This window comes from Chrysemys picta, chromosome 10 (assembly GCF_011386835.1).
Source record: "Chrysemys picta bellii isolate R12L10 chromosome 10, ASM1138683v2, whole genome shotgun sequence".
Lineage (NCBI taxonomy): Eukaryota > Metazoa > Chordata > Testudines > Emydidae > Chrysemys > Chrysemys picta.
Window position 1 is genome coordinate 3561969 of NC_088800.1, and position 13695 is coordinate 3575663.

Sequence of the window (13695 nt, forward strand, 5' to 3'; positions counted from 1 at the left end):
GGGTCAAGCCAGAGCCCCCCCGCCACGGAAGCGCGACCCAGAGCCGGGGCAGGGGGGCTGGGAGGGTTTGTACAGTGGGGGGGGGGGGGCTGAGCGCCACAGACCCGGGCTGTAACCCCTGGGTGTGAGGGAACCACTTCGAGCCGGGGGGGCTGCAGCCGCTCCCCCCGCCCCACCTGTCAGGAGCCCCGACCCCCGCAGCCGGCCCCGGGGGCCGCGAGCCAGCCCGCACCAGAGCCGGGCAGAGGGGACCGAGGCGGGAGATGGCGGCGGAGCCGGCACAGCCCCACGCCGGGTCCCGGCGGCCAGGCCGCCCCGCCCCGCCAGCCCCAGCAGCGCGGCCCCCGGCAGCTCCCACCTGTGCAGGGCGGGCGGGCGCGGGCCTCCCTCGGCGCAGCAGCTCCTGCCTGTCCCCGGCCCGGGCGGAACCACAGTGCGCGGGGCTCCGGGAGGCGGCGACGTGGGGCCGCGGCGAACCCCGCCCCCGCGGCCCACGCGCCCCCCGCGCCGGCGGGGCGGGGCCACGCGCGGCCCAATCCCAGCGCTCCGCCCCCAGAGCGCCGGCCAATCCCCGCGCGCCGCCGGGCTCCGGGGCGCGGGGCTAGACCGCCGCGCTCGCAGGCAGCCGCGCTGAGGCAGGAGCGCTCCGGAGAGCTGCCGCTGAGCCCGGCAACGGGCGCCCCAGGTTACCCGGGGCCCCCCCTCCCCCTCGGAAGCGCCTACCTGGGCGGGGCGGGCGGGCGCGGCGAAACCACGGAGACTGGGGGGGACGACTCCGCCCTCACTTCCCGCGAGAACCCGGCGGGGGGCGGGGACACATCGCCCAATCACAGCGCTCCGCCCGCGATGGGGGCGGGCCAGGCGGGGACCCCGCGTCCAATCGCAGCGCGCCGCCGGGCCCGGAGGGGAAGGGGCTGCGCTCGGCTCGGGGGACACGCGCCTCTCGCCTGCCGGGGCCGGGCCGGGCTCGGGCCTTGCGGGAAGCGCCGCCGCGCTGCGCCCCGGGCGCCCCCTGCAGGGCGGAGCGGTCCTGCAGCCCCCAGCCCGGCTGTCCCCAGGGCGGCCTGGCCGCCTCCTCCCGGGAGCCCGGGGCCAGTCCGGAGCCTCCCCCAGTCTCCGCCGCCCCGGGCTCCGCTGCCCTCGCGCACCGCCCCCAGGCTCGGCCCTGTCACCCGCCACCCGCCGGGCGGAGCGGTTCATCCGCCGCGTGGTGATCCCCTGCTCTGGTCACTGCCTCGGCGGCACCGGGCACTGCCCGCCGACCGGGCACCGGGCTGGATGCACCTTTGCAGCCTCTCCCCTGTCTGGCCGCCCTTACGGTGCCCGCTGGCCCTGGGCTGGTAGCTGCGGCAGCCTCCCCGTTCCGTTCCGCAGCCTCCCTCCGCCGGGCTCGGGACTGGAACCCACGGGCTCCGCTGGGCTTTGTCTACACTAGCACTTCGGTCGGTCAGAGATGTGAAAAAACACCCCCCTGACCGACATACGTTTCACAGACAAAAGTGCTGGTGTGGACAGGGGCGAGAGACACGTTCCCACTGACATAGCTACCGCCGCTCTATGGGGGTGGTTTACTTATACATAGAGCGGCTACATGAGAGACCTTACAGCAGCCCAGTCTGTAGTGTATTCATAGCCTTGAGATGCCACAGGGAGCGAGGGGGGGGGGGGAAATAACCTTCAGGGGAGAGAGCGCTAGGCTCCTGGCTTTAAGGACGTCCCCTTTGAGCTGCCATAGACCTGGTGGCCTCCATGGCCTTTGTGCTCTCTGTTTCCCACCAGCAACCCTTGAACACCTGCTCTACCCACGAGTCTCTTAGCGGAGGGCTCAGATACTGGTATCCACCTCCTATTGCCAAGACCCGGGTTGCTGCACCCACCCAGGCTCTGCACCCACATCACTAGAAGTGGGGAACCTCCAACCATGTTCCAGAGTCCCCAGCCAAGCCCCCCAACAGCATGAAGCCTGGGCCTCAGCCTCTTTTGTTCTCTTCTCATCAGTGAGGACATCAAAGTGGTTACAGAATCCCTCAGTCGCAGCCTCCCCATACACCAATCTAACTGCCCCATAGAACCTAGTCATGATGTGATGACCACGTCCTGGTGCAGCTTCATGACAATTGTTAGGGTAAGGGCCCTTAGGGTGGCTAATACATGAGGGATGAAAACTATCCTAAGAGCATCTACTCCTGCTTTCATAATGCAGCCTTAGGGAGTCACTGATCCCCTTTCTAAACCACAGTATATAGGCACATTCAGAATGTGTCTGTTTTAAAATTCAGATATCTTGGAAGGGAAAATCTGAACCTCTGTCCCGTTAACACAAACAGGTGGAGTGTGATCTCCATTGCCTCTTCTCTTTTTAAATCAGCATAAAGACTAATATTGTGGATGTGCTTGTGGAAACACCGAGTGATTGCTTGGGGACCACACACTCCTATGGTAACTCCACTCTCACAGGCTGGCTTGAACACTTCTTTTAGCAGCGGCACGAGGCCTGGGAGTTCAAAACATGTAGCCCGACATTTCTCCACCAATCAATTTGGGACCCCGGTAGCTACTCGTTGTTGGGTAACCACTACAGCCAACAACAAATTAATGTAGTTTCCTATTTTCATGTCTTGAGTTGTGCATTTTGCCTACATCCTCCTGCCAACAGGACTCACAGAGAGCCACCCTCAGCTGAGTGAGTAGGCACTGTGCTAAATTTGTCTCATCTAACAGTTACTGAATGAATATTTCACACTGAATCTCAAATTTTGTAAGTACAAAAATTAAACCAATTTATCCTTTTAAAGCAATCTTTTTATAGCCATGCTCTTGGTGCTCCAGATTTTTCTGCCCCATGGTTTTAGGAAGAATACAGATGTTTTTTGGAAAACCTACTCAATCCACTCCGCACATTTAAAATCCTAATAGTTAAAGATACTATATGATTCTCCTACAATGTAGTGCTTTGAAAACACCGTGGGCCAGCTCCTTAATTGGTGTAATCTGTGTAGCTCTATTGAAGTTAGCCGCACAGTCCACACCCTGTAAGGATCTGGCCCTGTGTAATCTTCAGAAGTATTGCTATTTTGAAGTAAAGCCTAACACCCCTTTCAGAGAGCAGGTATCTTTTCAGTTCATTAGAGCTGCAGCAGGGCTTCTGCTCACAGCCACAGTCTACTCAGACATCAGCACTCTATGCTTCCATTTACTTTGTACATGTGCTAATTATTTTGTCAAGAGGAATTACAGGAAAAATAAAGAGATTCATAACTACATATGGTGGGATTTAACAGCCACATTTTTCTTCCCTCTCTTAATAGCCTTAAAAAAAAAGAGAGAAGAAAAATAAATTGAAACAAAATCTGAGATACTTTCAATATGTTTAATTCATGTTCCTCTCAATTTGATTAGTAGAGAGATATTCTTGGCTAGTGCTGTGTGAAAATTGCAAAAAAAAATCTTTGCAGATTTTCTCAGCACAAATCTTAGTTTAGTTCTGGGCTGCTTCATGGCTCACAACTTTAGGTTTTCACACAATTATTGCATTGAAACATGCACAATTCCACCACACTTCTACAGCTCCCCTTCTGCAAACCTTTACTACCTGGCTAGCAGTGCTCACTACTAAGAAAGGTCCTACATAAAGTAACAGGGTTATTTGTAGCAGCAAGCACTTCATCCGTAGCTAGAAAGGCATTTGCAGGATTGGTTTCTTTGTCCCAATCCATGGATAAATTCTTAAGGTCAGATCACGGGCTCTGGTCAAGGACAATGTCCTAATAGGGGCCAGTCCACAGCCCAGGATAGAGTTCAGCAGGCTCCAGTCATGCCCTGGTATGTTCTTCCGTGCTAGCTAGGGAGAAGGTAGAGGAGAGCTAGCTTTACGCTATCTGGGGATTTCCCTATGCAAGGGGAATACCTACCTGCCCAATTAGGACAGCTTTCTGACCAGTGCAAAGTAGTTGGGGAGGGGGAATCTGACCACATGGCCTTTACATTCTCACTGGCTTATTATTTGGTCGGGCCTTCTCTGCCAGTCAGTTCCAAAACCAGATCCTGGGCTTGATTTTCTTCTCATACCATTTTTCTGCTGTTGTTACACCAGTGATAACTCAGGATTGACACCGATGGGCTAAGGGGGAAATTATGCCCTCGACCTTTAATCCAGCCTTACTTAGATATTTCAGGTCCAGGATTCTTTCGGTTTTAGTATAAACTTCCATTGCTCAATTACAAGTGTTGCCCGAGTCACTTAGGGCTAGATCCACAACGGGAACTTAGACTCAGCATTGCGATGCCTAACTTTAGGCCCCCTACCACCTACTGGAATCCACAACACCAACGTACCTGCCCAAGCTCCCTACACCAAGGGAAGAGTTTGGCACCTAAGAAGGGGAACTGCAAAAGCCAGCAAGCCGAGGCCTGGTCTACACTACTGTTAGGTCGATGTAAGGCAGTTTACATTGACTTAATTATGTCAGTACCTACATTAAAGCCTTGTCCCGCCGATGTAAATGCCCTGCTACATCGACCTCAGAACTCCACAAGAGGGGTAGGGCTTATGTCGGGGTAGTTAGGGTGATGGAGTGTCCCTATAGACATTGCGTTACTTGCATTGGCTAGTGGCTGTCTTGTCATACTGCTCCATAGTGGAGCTGTGAAATGGACAAGAAAGTTGGGCAGCTAGAGCCCAACTGCCCCTGGCTCTCCACTTCCAGCCAGGCTGCTGCCCGGAGGCTCCCCATTCTCCACTTAAGGAGCCAAGAAGCCCGGGCAGCTGTCCCCTGCTCCTGCCCTGGCTCTCAGCCCCGCACTTTGCCCCTCTTCAGTGGGTGGAAGCGCTCCCGGATGCGCACCATGGACAGAAGGAGGGCAGCGTGGACATCAGCCATCACAGTAATCGACCTAACAGATTGACTTAGGGCTGTAGTGTAGACATCCCCTGAGGCGGAGCTAGCCTATGTGAGTGCCCTAACTGCTGGGTGAGGGGGATTCTGGCAGGGCTCTCTCAGTGTCTCCTGTTGAAGCTGTTCCACTTTGTATAAATAATTAAATAGTAATTGGAACAGGGACTTGACTCTCCCTAATTCCCAGGCGTGCCCTTAGCACTGCCTAGAAAGCCATTCTTGTACTCTCGCTAGTATTTCAGACACAATGGAACAGCTTCAACAGAGGGAGACTTATCCCACAATACCCCCACCCAATTACATGGGAGAAGAGAGAGCTGGGTTCAAATTCCTACTCCACAACTGATAGAGTGGGGATTTGAACCTAGCTTGCCCACATTTTAGACCAGTGCTCTAATGCCTGGGCTAATGGTTACAAAGGTGATGCAGTGCTTTCTACTCATTGTCTGTGATCTGAGCACACCTGTTGGATCCAATCCCATAGGCAAGGCAGGTGGGCAACAGCTAGCGTAAGGATTCCAGTTGGGATTAGACACCTGGGACATAGGGTATGTCTACCTTGCAGGTGGACGATGCAATTCCCCGCTCAAGTAGATATACCCACACTTGCGCTGATCACGCTAGTGCACTAAAGACAGAAGCATTTCCACTTCCACCCATATACACTGAGGGTCTTGGCAGGATGGGCTAGGGGCCCTGAGTACGATCCTGTCCATGTGTTCAGGAAATAACTGCACTGCTATTCTTAACAGCCTAGCACAATCAAAGCTAGTGCCGTATGTCTACCAGAATTGGAAGTTACTCCTTTCAGCTGTGTTGCAAACATACCCTTAGGTGGCTGTGTGCATACCTAGCAGCAGAAGTGAAAATACCTAGGAGACGTCAGCAACAGAAATGAAGGTGCCCTCAGGGTTAGGCAGCAGCTAAGGAGGGGGATTTGAGGATCTAAATTTTGGATTGAGGCACCTAAATCCCTTTGTGTGTCTAGCACTTCATGAACTCAGGAGGATAATGGTAGATTGACCTTTCACTGATTTTAAATTAACCAAGTGAAAAAGCACTCAGTAAGGGCCTTAATTAAAGCATTATCTTAATCACCATTGGACAAATTGTAGAAGAGGGGAAAGTATCGTATGGTGCTTCATTGTTATGTTACTTAAAATGATGTCGAAGGTCACATGCAACTGAAGGATCTTAAAATTAAATCGTGATTCGGATGACTTTTCAAAATGTGAACAGAATGACTTTTAAAATTTCTCCCAAAGATTGCTTCCATCGTTGCATACACACAACACTCCCTCATCTCAATTATTCATTTTTTTAAGTTACATTGGGAAGACAGAATTGTAAAGTAAAATGCAAAGAGATGTGAGGATTCTGAAAGGTTATTGCTTTTTCTTTCCTTTTTTTTTTTAAAAAAAAGAACACAACAGGTACTTATAACCTTAGTCATCACAGCAAGTCACTTTCAGAAATTCACAATGGCAAATGAATTCAAAACCCTAATGATGCTTTTACATTCCTATGCCAGAAGTAATAGGTCATATACAATACGTTTTTTATATTTAGCACCTTTTGTATTAGAACTTCTCAAAGTGCTGTAGAGAGAATATAGTTCAATATAAATTGTCAGTTTCCCCACACTAAAATACAACAATAAAAAAGAAAACTTCAGATGTAAAGGCCCAGTTCTTTTACCTTTTGGCACATTGGAGTGCTTAATGCCACAATTACTTCTTACAGTAAGGATAGCAGAACAGGCCAAATGGGGCTAATGGAATATTACTCCCAAGCAGAGTGTTTCAAAAGTTCAGCACATAGAAGGCAAATGTCCTTGCTTTAAAGAACTTCAGCCTATTTGGTTAGACAATCAAAAGCCCAGTGTCAGTTCAATACAACATGCAGAAGGGGAATGAAGCATAGAAGTGTGCAAAATGCAACATTTAGCTTGACAAACTATTGGTCAATTAAATAGATTATCATAAAGGTTTGAAAAGTTTACAAGAACCAAGGCAATGTCACAACCTCTTTCAACCCTTTCCTTAAGTAGAAAAAACACTAGATTTACACCCAAATACAAAGTAGAAATACATTTCTAGGAGCTGCCTCAGCTCCTCTTAAGTTGGCATTCTTCTGCTATAGTCCAGCCATGCCTGTTTAGCAAACAATCCACAGCCCAGCCATGCCTCGTGCCCCATGGTATCCTCCCAACAGAGGGTCTGCCTGGGCCAGATCTTTAGCATACACTTTTCGCAGTAGCTACCAATGTTAAATGTTCTTTATCCAGTTGTTTCTTTTGTGGACAGTTAGCACTTCAGCATCTACTGAGACCAAACGTTGAGGTCATCCTTGGCGCTAGCTACAGAAGTCCTCAAGGAAATAGATATTGTAGAGCCTTGATTTTACAAACATTTTAATCTTATAAATGACCAGTTATACTAACCAGTTTTCCCAACTAAAAAAACCCCACATAACAAAAGTGATGTTGATGAAAAACAAATCAACAGCTCTTCACATCCCAATGCCTTCAGTGGTTTGGAAATCACTTTGTAGTGGGGTTTGAAGGACCAGAAGGAGGCAATACAGTACACCAAACTGTAATCTATGCACTGTACCTACTCTAGTTTTGAGATGTTCAATTTTATGAACCTCTCAATCTTCAATTAGATTAATAAAATAGGGGTTCTACTGTTAAACCCTAGTTTAAATGACCACACAACATTTGAAGGTCTTCTACCATCATTGTTGGATCTTTCCATGCTCTTATCTTTGGAAACAGCACCCCAAATCCAAATAACTCTGATGTTGAGACAGGTTCAAAAACCTGGATCCAGGTTATGTGGCTTGGGCCACCCTCAAGTTTAAAGGCATATCACCAAGGCTGTAGGCAACACCAAGGATTGCTGTTCATTGCAGTGCTTCGTTACCAACTTCATCACTGGAAAACTCCTGGATTCCTCAGCAGGAACAGCATAAATGAATCCCTACTCTCACACCCTGCTATGTGAACTGGGGCTTTGGTATTCAGTCACCATTGTGCCTTTCGGAATATACTTTTTTATTCTGGCAATATCAAAAATCCCATGAAGAATAAGCAGAACAGGAGAAAAGTCAGATTTTTTACCTTCCATAAATGGAAGAGTCTTCATTTACAATGGAAATCTTTTATTTGGCTTTGTTAGCTTCTTTTAGGAGACTATCCTCCACTGTGGCTATTTCACTTTAAAATACTGAATGCGAATTCTGTGTCAGAAGGTGATTAGGTATGCTTAAAAGTGCGAGTTTTAACAGATTTTCTGTGCTCAGGTTTCAGCAAAGCACAGAGGGTTTTCAAGTAGAGCCCTAAGTATTATAATGCATTTAAACAGCATTTAAAGGATGTGTGTGATCCTAAAGCCAAAGTGAAAATTTACACTGCAATTATTATCTTGTTTTTACAGATTTTCTGCTGTGCATTATTTGTAAAATCCTTTACTTCAGACAGCCAAAATATCAAGTGCAGTTATTTTCCTTTCAGTCTTTTACTGAGTTGGGTTCTAAGGTGATGATTCATGTATTAATATGTGGTTATTAGATGACTCCTCTACCTCTACCGCTGCTATCTGTCTTTGGCAATGGAAAAAAGGAAATTCATTCTTAAAATCTCAGCAACAAATGGAACATGCATAGAAATCAATCCTGCTCTCATTGACGTCAAAGGAAAAAATTCTATTGACTTCAATAGAAATAGAATTAAGCCCATATATCACTTATTAGTTTGATTTATAGTGCTGAGAAAATCCATACATCTGAAAGGGGGAAAAATGTATCTGTTAAAAATAAGTCATAAGAATTAGGTGACTGTCGATATTTATCTCAAATAGGGAAAAACAAATATTACAGCTGTCAATTATAAATATTGGGTAGTCAAGTATCAGGGGGTAGCCGTGTTAGTCTGTATCTACAAAAACAACAAGGAGTCTGGTGGCACCTTAAAGACTAACAGATTTATTTAGGCATAAGCTTTTGTGGGTAAAAACCTCACTTCTTCAGATGCATAGAGTGAAAGTTACAGATGCAGGCATTATATACTGACACATGGAGAGCCGGGAGTTACTTCGCAAGTGGAGAACCAGTGTTGACAGGGCCAATTCAATCAGGGTGGATGTAGTCCACTCCCAATAATAGATGAGGAGGTGTCAATTCCAGGAGAGGAAAAGCTGCTTCTGTAATGAGCCAGCCACTCCCAGTCCCTATTCAAGCCCAGATTAATGGTGTTAAATTTGCAAATGAATTGGGTAGGTTACCTATTACCTAGAGCAGGGGGTTCCCAACCTGTTTCTTTCTGAGGCACCTCCCGACATGCTATAAAACCTCCACAGCCCACCTGTGCCACAATTGTTTTCACGCATCTAAAACCAGGGCCAGCGTTAGGGGCGGCAAGCCGGGCAACTGCTCAGTGTCACACGCCACAGGGGGCCTTGCAAAGCTAAGTTGCTCAGGTTTCAGCTTCAGCCCCAAGTGGTGGGGCTTTGGCTTTCTGCCCTGGGTCCCTGCAGGTCTAATGCCAGCCATGCTTGGCGCCCCCACTGAAACCTTGCCTGGTTGAGCACCGCTGACCTAGAGGTCCAACCCAAATTAGGGCCCATGTTACTATGAATTGTGTATATATGTACACATACTAAGAGACAGTCCCCAGTCCAGAGAGATTACAATCAAAGGCCCCAATTCAGGATAACACTTAAGCACATGTTTAAAATTAGGCGCATACTTAAGTGCTGTCCTGAATAGGGATGCTTTACTGAATTAGGGTCTAAACAGACAAGACAGACAAAGGAAAGACTATTATCACCACTCTATAAAGGGGGAAGTGAGGCAGAGAGTGAGATAAAGGGCCTGATTTTCCAAGCACCCACAGGGCTCGTTGACTTCATTGGAGTTGTGAGCATGTCTCACCTGTAAATAACCAGCCCACAAGTGACTTGGCCCAGGTCACACAGGAAGTTTGGGAAGGGAACCCAAATCTCCTGAATTCTAGCCTAGTGCCTTTAGCATGTATCTGTCCTTCCTCTTATTGGAAGTTTAGTATTTGCAGGTCTCAATCTTGTAAACTTCCTTAAACACAAAAGGATAAACCACTGAAAAAAATCCAAGAAGGCACAAAACTCTCCTTTGCCATGATACTGCCAAAAAGCTTGACAATGGATAGGCTGCTGGTATGAGGTGATCACTGCCTGTCATGCCGACCAATATTGTCTCATTGTTTCCTCGTACTCCCCTTTCTATATGTCTGTAGCCATCTGTTGTCTCTTGTCTCATACTTAGATTGTAAGCTCTTGGGAGCAGGAACAGTCCTTTTGTTCTGTATTTGTACAGCTCCTAGCACAATGGGCCCTGGTCCATTAGTAGGGATCCTATGTCCTATCGTAATAAATAATAATTAATAATAATAATACACTTTGCTTTGCAAGTTAGGTTCCCATATTACACCTGGAAGGTTACAGAGCACTTAGTGAGGTTACATGTTGACATTGACTTATATGTGCAGTCAAGGGTTTTGTGACCATTACGGCCCACAAAGTCAAAGCTCAAGTAGTCCAAAAAGTAGGAGACTGAATTATAATGGTAGTTTCAAGCCTTTGACAATCGATGGTTACGTGTACACTCATAAAGGAGTTTTTACAGGCAGCGAGATTTACATCCTGCTGCAGATATGGGGGTGGCCTGCTCGGTGTGAATGATAATACGATGGAAGCTGCTGCTTGTGGTGCATCATACGCTGTATGTAGACAGAAGGAGAGGTGCATCACAATACAAGGAATAATTAAGAGCACAGTTAGCTGGAAACATCAAATTCCTAAGAATAATAACTCTTTATAGTCATCCTAATTAAATAAATGTTGAGTGCCTAATGGCTTGCCATTCATTTGTTTCGGAAGTAGCTAGTGCTCAAAATGAGGCTTAAAGAGTTATTACTCTTTAATTAACTTATCTGCCACATACATTTCATGGTGAGTTTCCATCTGTTTCCCACTCCCGTTGCTTTTGGTGCAGGCCACAGCGTGTAACTGTGGACACACACATAGCATGGTCAGCAGCATCTAGAGTCCAGTACATTCTGCTAAGAAAGCGGGGCCCACTGGAAGCCAAGTGCAGCATTATGATTTCTGTTAGCAGAGAGAGAAAAGTGAAAGTCACTCTCAGTCCATGCTGTTCACAGAAGACAGTCATCTTATGTAGTTCAGTGAGGTTACAGATACCAATTTAAATTGGGTTACCGTATTTTAATTTAAAAGAAGGAGGACCACTCCAAGGGACCCCGGCCCTGCCCCAACTCCGCCCCTTCCCCAAAGTCCCCGCCCCAACTCTGCCCCCTCCCCTGAACACTCCTCCCCCTCCCCTGCTTCCCGCGAATCAAATGTTCGCAGGAAGCCTGAAACAGGGAGGCAGCAGGTAAGCTGGGGCTGGGGCTGGGGCTGGGCGCGGCCCAGTCCAGCCTCCTGGCCAAGCGGCTCCCTTTGCCGGCCGGCTGGCCCAGGCCAAGAGGCTCTGGCCCCAGCGTCTCCCGCCCGGCTCGGCTCGGGCCCTGGGGCGCCGGCCCCCGGCCAAGCACCCCCAGCCCCTGGCCCCACACCCCCAGCCCTGGCCGAGTACCCCCGGCCCCGCACTGCCGGCCCCAGCCCAGCCCCCAGCCAAGCACCCCAGGCCCTGCACCGCCGGCCCCAGCCTGGCCCCGGCCCCTGGCTGAGCACCGCTGGCCCCAGGCCCCGGCCCCGCATCCGCACCACCGGCCCTGGCCCCGGCCGAGCACCGCTGGCCCCTCCCTCCCTATTTTCCCGGACCTGTCCAGCTTTTTGGGATTTCCTCCCGGACGGGGATTTGAGGCCCAAAAATCCGGACATGTCCGGGAAAATCCGGACGTATGGTAACCCTAATTTAAAAAAACCCTCAGTCCATAATACCAGTTCCTTATAAACACATTTCATGTGGGGGGGGGGGCATCCCAAGCCCCCACCATACCATGATTCAAGTTATTTACAATGCCCTGCCCCTGTTTGTAGCACTTCAGGATTTCTCCAAGCAAACCAACCAACCATCAAAAGGTCCTTTTCTCTCTCTTTCCTTTGAGAGAGGGGAATCAGAGGAAAAGGCAAGCAAAGGTGGTCTGGCTCTTAGGGTCACCCCTTTGGGGCTTGGCTTATCAGCTGATATCTGTAATTCGGGTTTGCCTCCAGCCCCTCCTCTTAGATCACCGTGCTTTATACCTGGTCCATGCAGTCTCAGGGACAGTGAGGCCTGAGACAGGCACCTTCATGGCTGATCTATTTCTGTGCTCAGCTGTCTTCTTTACCCTGTTTCCCCGAAAATAAGACAGTGTCTTATATTAATTTTTGCTCCCAAAGATGCGCTAGGTCTTATTTTCAGGGGATGTCTTATTTTTCAGAAATGAAAAATGCCTTATTATCGGTGGATGCCTTATTATCGGGGAGGTCTTATTATCGGGGGGATGCCTTATATTACAACGAGAGGCAAAACTGTAAGTAGGCCTTATTTTTGGAGGATGTCTTATTTTCGGGGAAACAGGGTATATTCACCACCCCTTCCTGTGGCAGGCTCTCACTTTTTAAGCTCCCCCTCCCCACCCCTCCAGACAGAGAAAGCTTTACAGGTGTGCCTGGTTAGTGCTGGCTGAGCCTAGAAGAACTCAGTAGTAGCCGCCTCTCTGCTAGAGTGAGGGGGGGTTGCAAAGTTGTTGACAAAGCTCACTGAAGTAAAGCCAATTTCATTCTCCCTCCCACCCCACCTTGCTCTCATCTTATATGGTAGATCATTTGTGTGGTAAAACAGAAAGAGCGACCCAAGCGCTCAATATAAGCTTTGTACCCTGTCAAATAAATGATGAATGAAGAACAGGGATAATGTGATATCTACTGGTTTTGCTGAAGTCTGTTTGATCACTGGCCATTGGTATTCCGCAGAAGTTTCTAATTGTCACTTTGTGATGTGTAGCAGTACTGTGGTTAAATGCGCTGGGTCCTGTATCTGTTATTAACCTTTATGTTGTGCCTCAAGCAACTAGGGCAAAGTAAGATAGGAATTCTGATCAAGTTATATTTAATGCACTGTTTCTCTCACTTGACTAACAACCTAGTATTTTAGTTTAAAAATTGAAAAACAAGATTACAGGGGGAAATATAGATATTGATGACTTGGCTATGGTAATGTCTTCTATTTACATACCTCGTGCTCGTTTTCCATAGGATAGGCCCCAGATCATTAAATAAACACTGCAATCTGGCAGGTAACATCAGTAAATCACTGTCTTTCAAAGCATTTTTACTACACCATTGCTTGAAAATAAGGATTTTATTTCATTTTGAATTTATTACTGTGACTAGGCTACTATTTATCTCAATGGCTCCGGTGTACATTATTAATGGGTTATTTTATTGTTCTTCTAGCCAATGGGAATCATATAGCCAAGCAATTTTGGTATTAATCACAGAATCTCTTCTAAATTAGGGTCTAAAAGTTCCACTATCAGAAGGTCGGGCTTGGGGATGGTTTTGTTAATATGGTACCTAGAAAACAGCTATGTTGAAAGAGTAGCAGAAATATAGATGGTCTTGTTCAAAGACAACCAGTGTTGTTTCTCCCAGTACTCAGGGAGTTTTCCAGCAATAGGTCAGATCCTGAGCCAATGTACATCTGCATCGCTCCATGTGAATCACAGATTCACACCAGCTGAGGAACTGGCCCAGCCCACTGGTTTCATGTGAGGGTTATTTAATGCCGAGGTGTAGGCTGGCATGTGCGAAGT

General features: G+C 48.3%; 1 protein-coding gene across 5 annotated transcripts in view; it reads right to left on the reverse strand.

Moving 5' to 3' along the window:
* GLCE (glucuronic acid epimerase) overlaps positions 1 to 13695 on the reverse strand; it is a 145035-nt gene that overhangs the window by 97712 nt on the left and 33628 nt on the right. For 2 of the 5 annotated variants that reach the window (XM_005300701.4, XM_065559142.1), the window contains exon 1: positions 359 to 497. The exons of 1 other annotated variant lie outside the window; for it this stretch is intronic. The gene's annotated coding sequence lies outside the window, so the exon portion shown is untranslated. Of the gene's footprint in view, positions 1 to 358; positions 511 to 13695 lie in introns of those variants that run through there. 2 more of the 5 variants (XM_005300704.3, XM_005300703.4) reach the window with 2 other exon arrangements.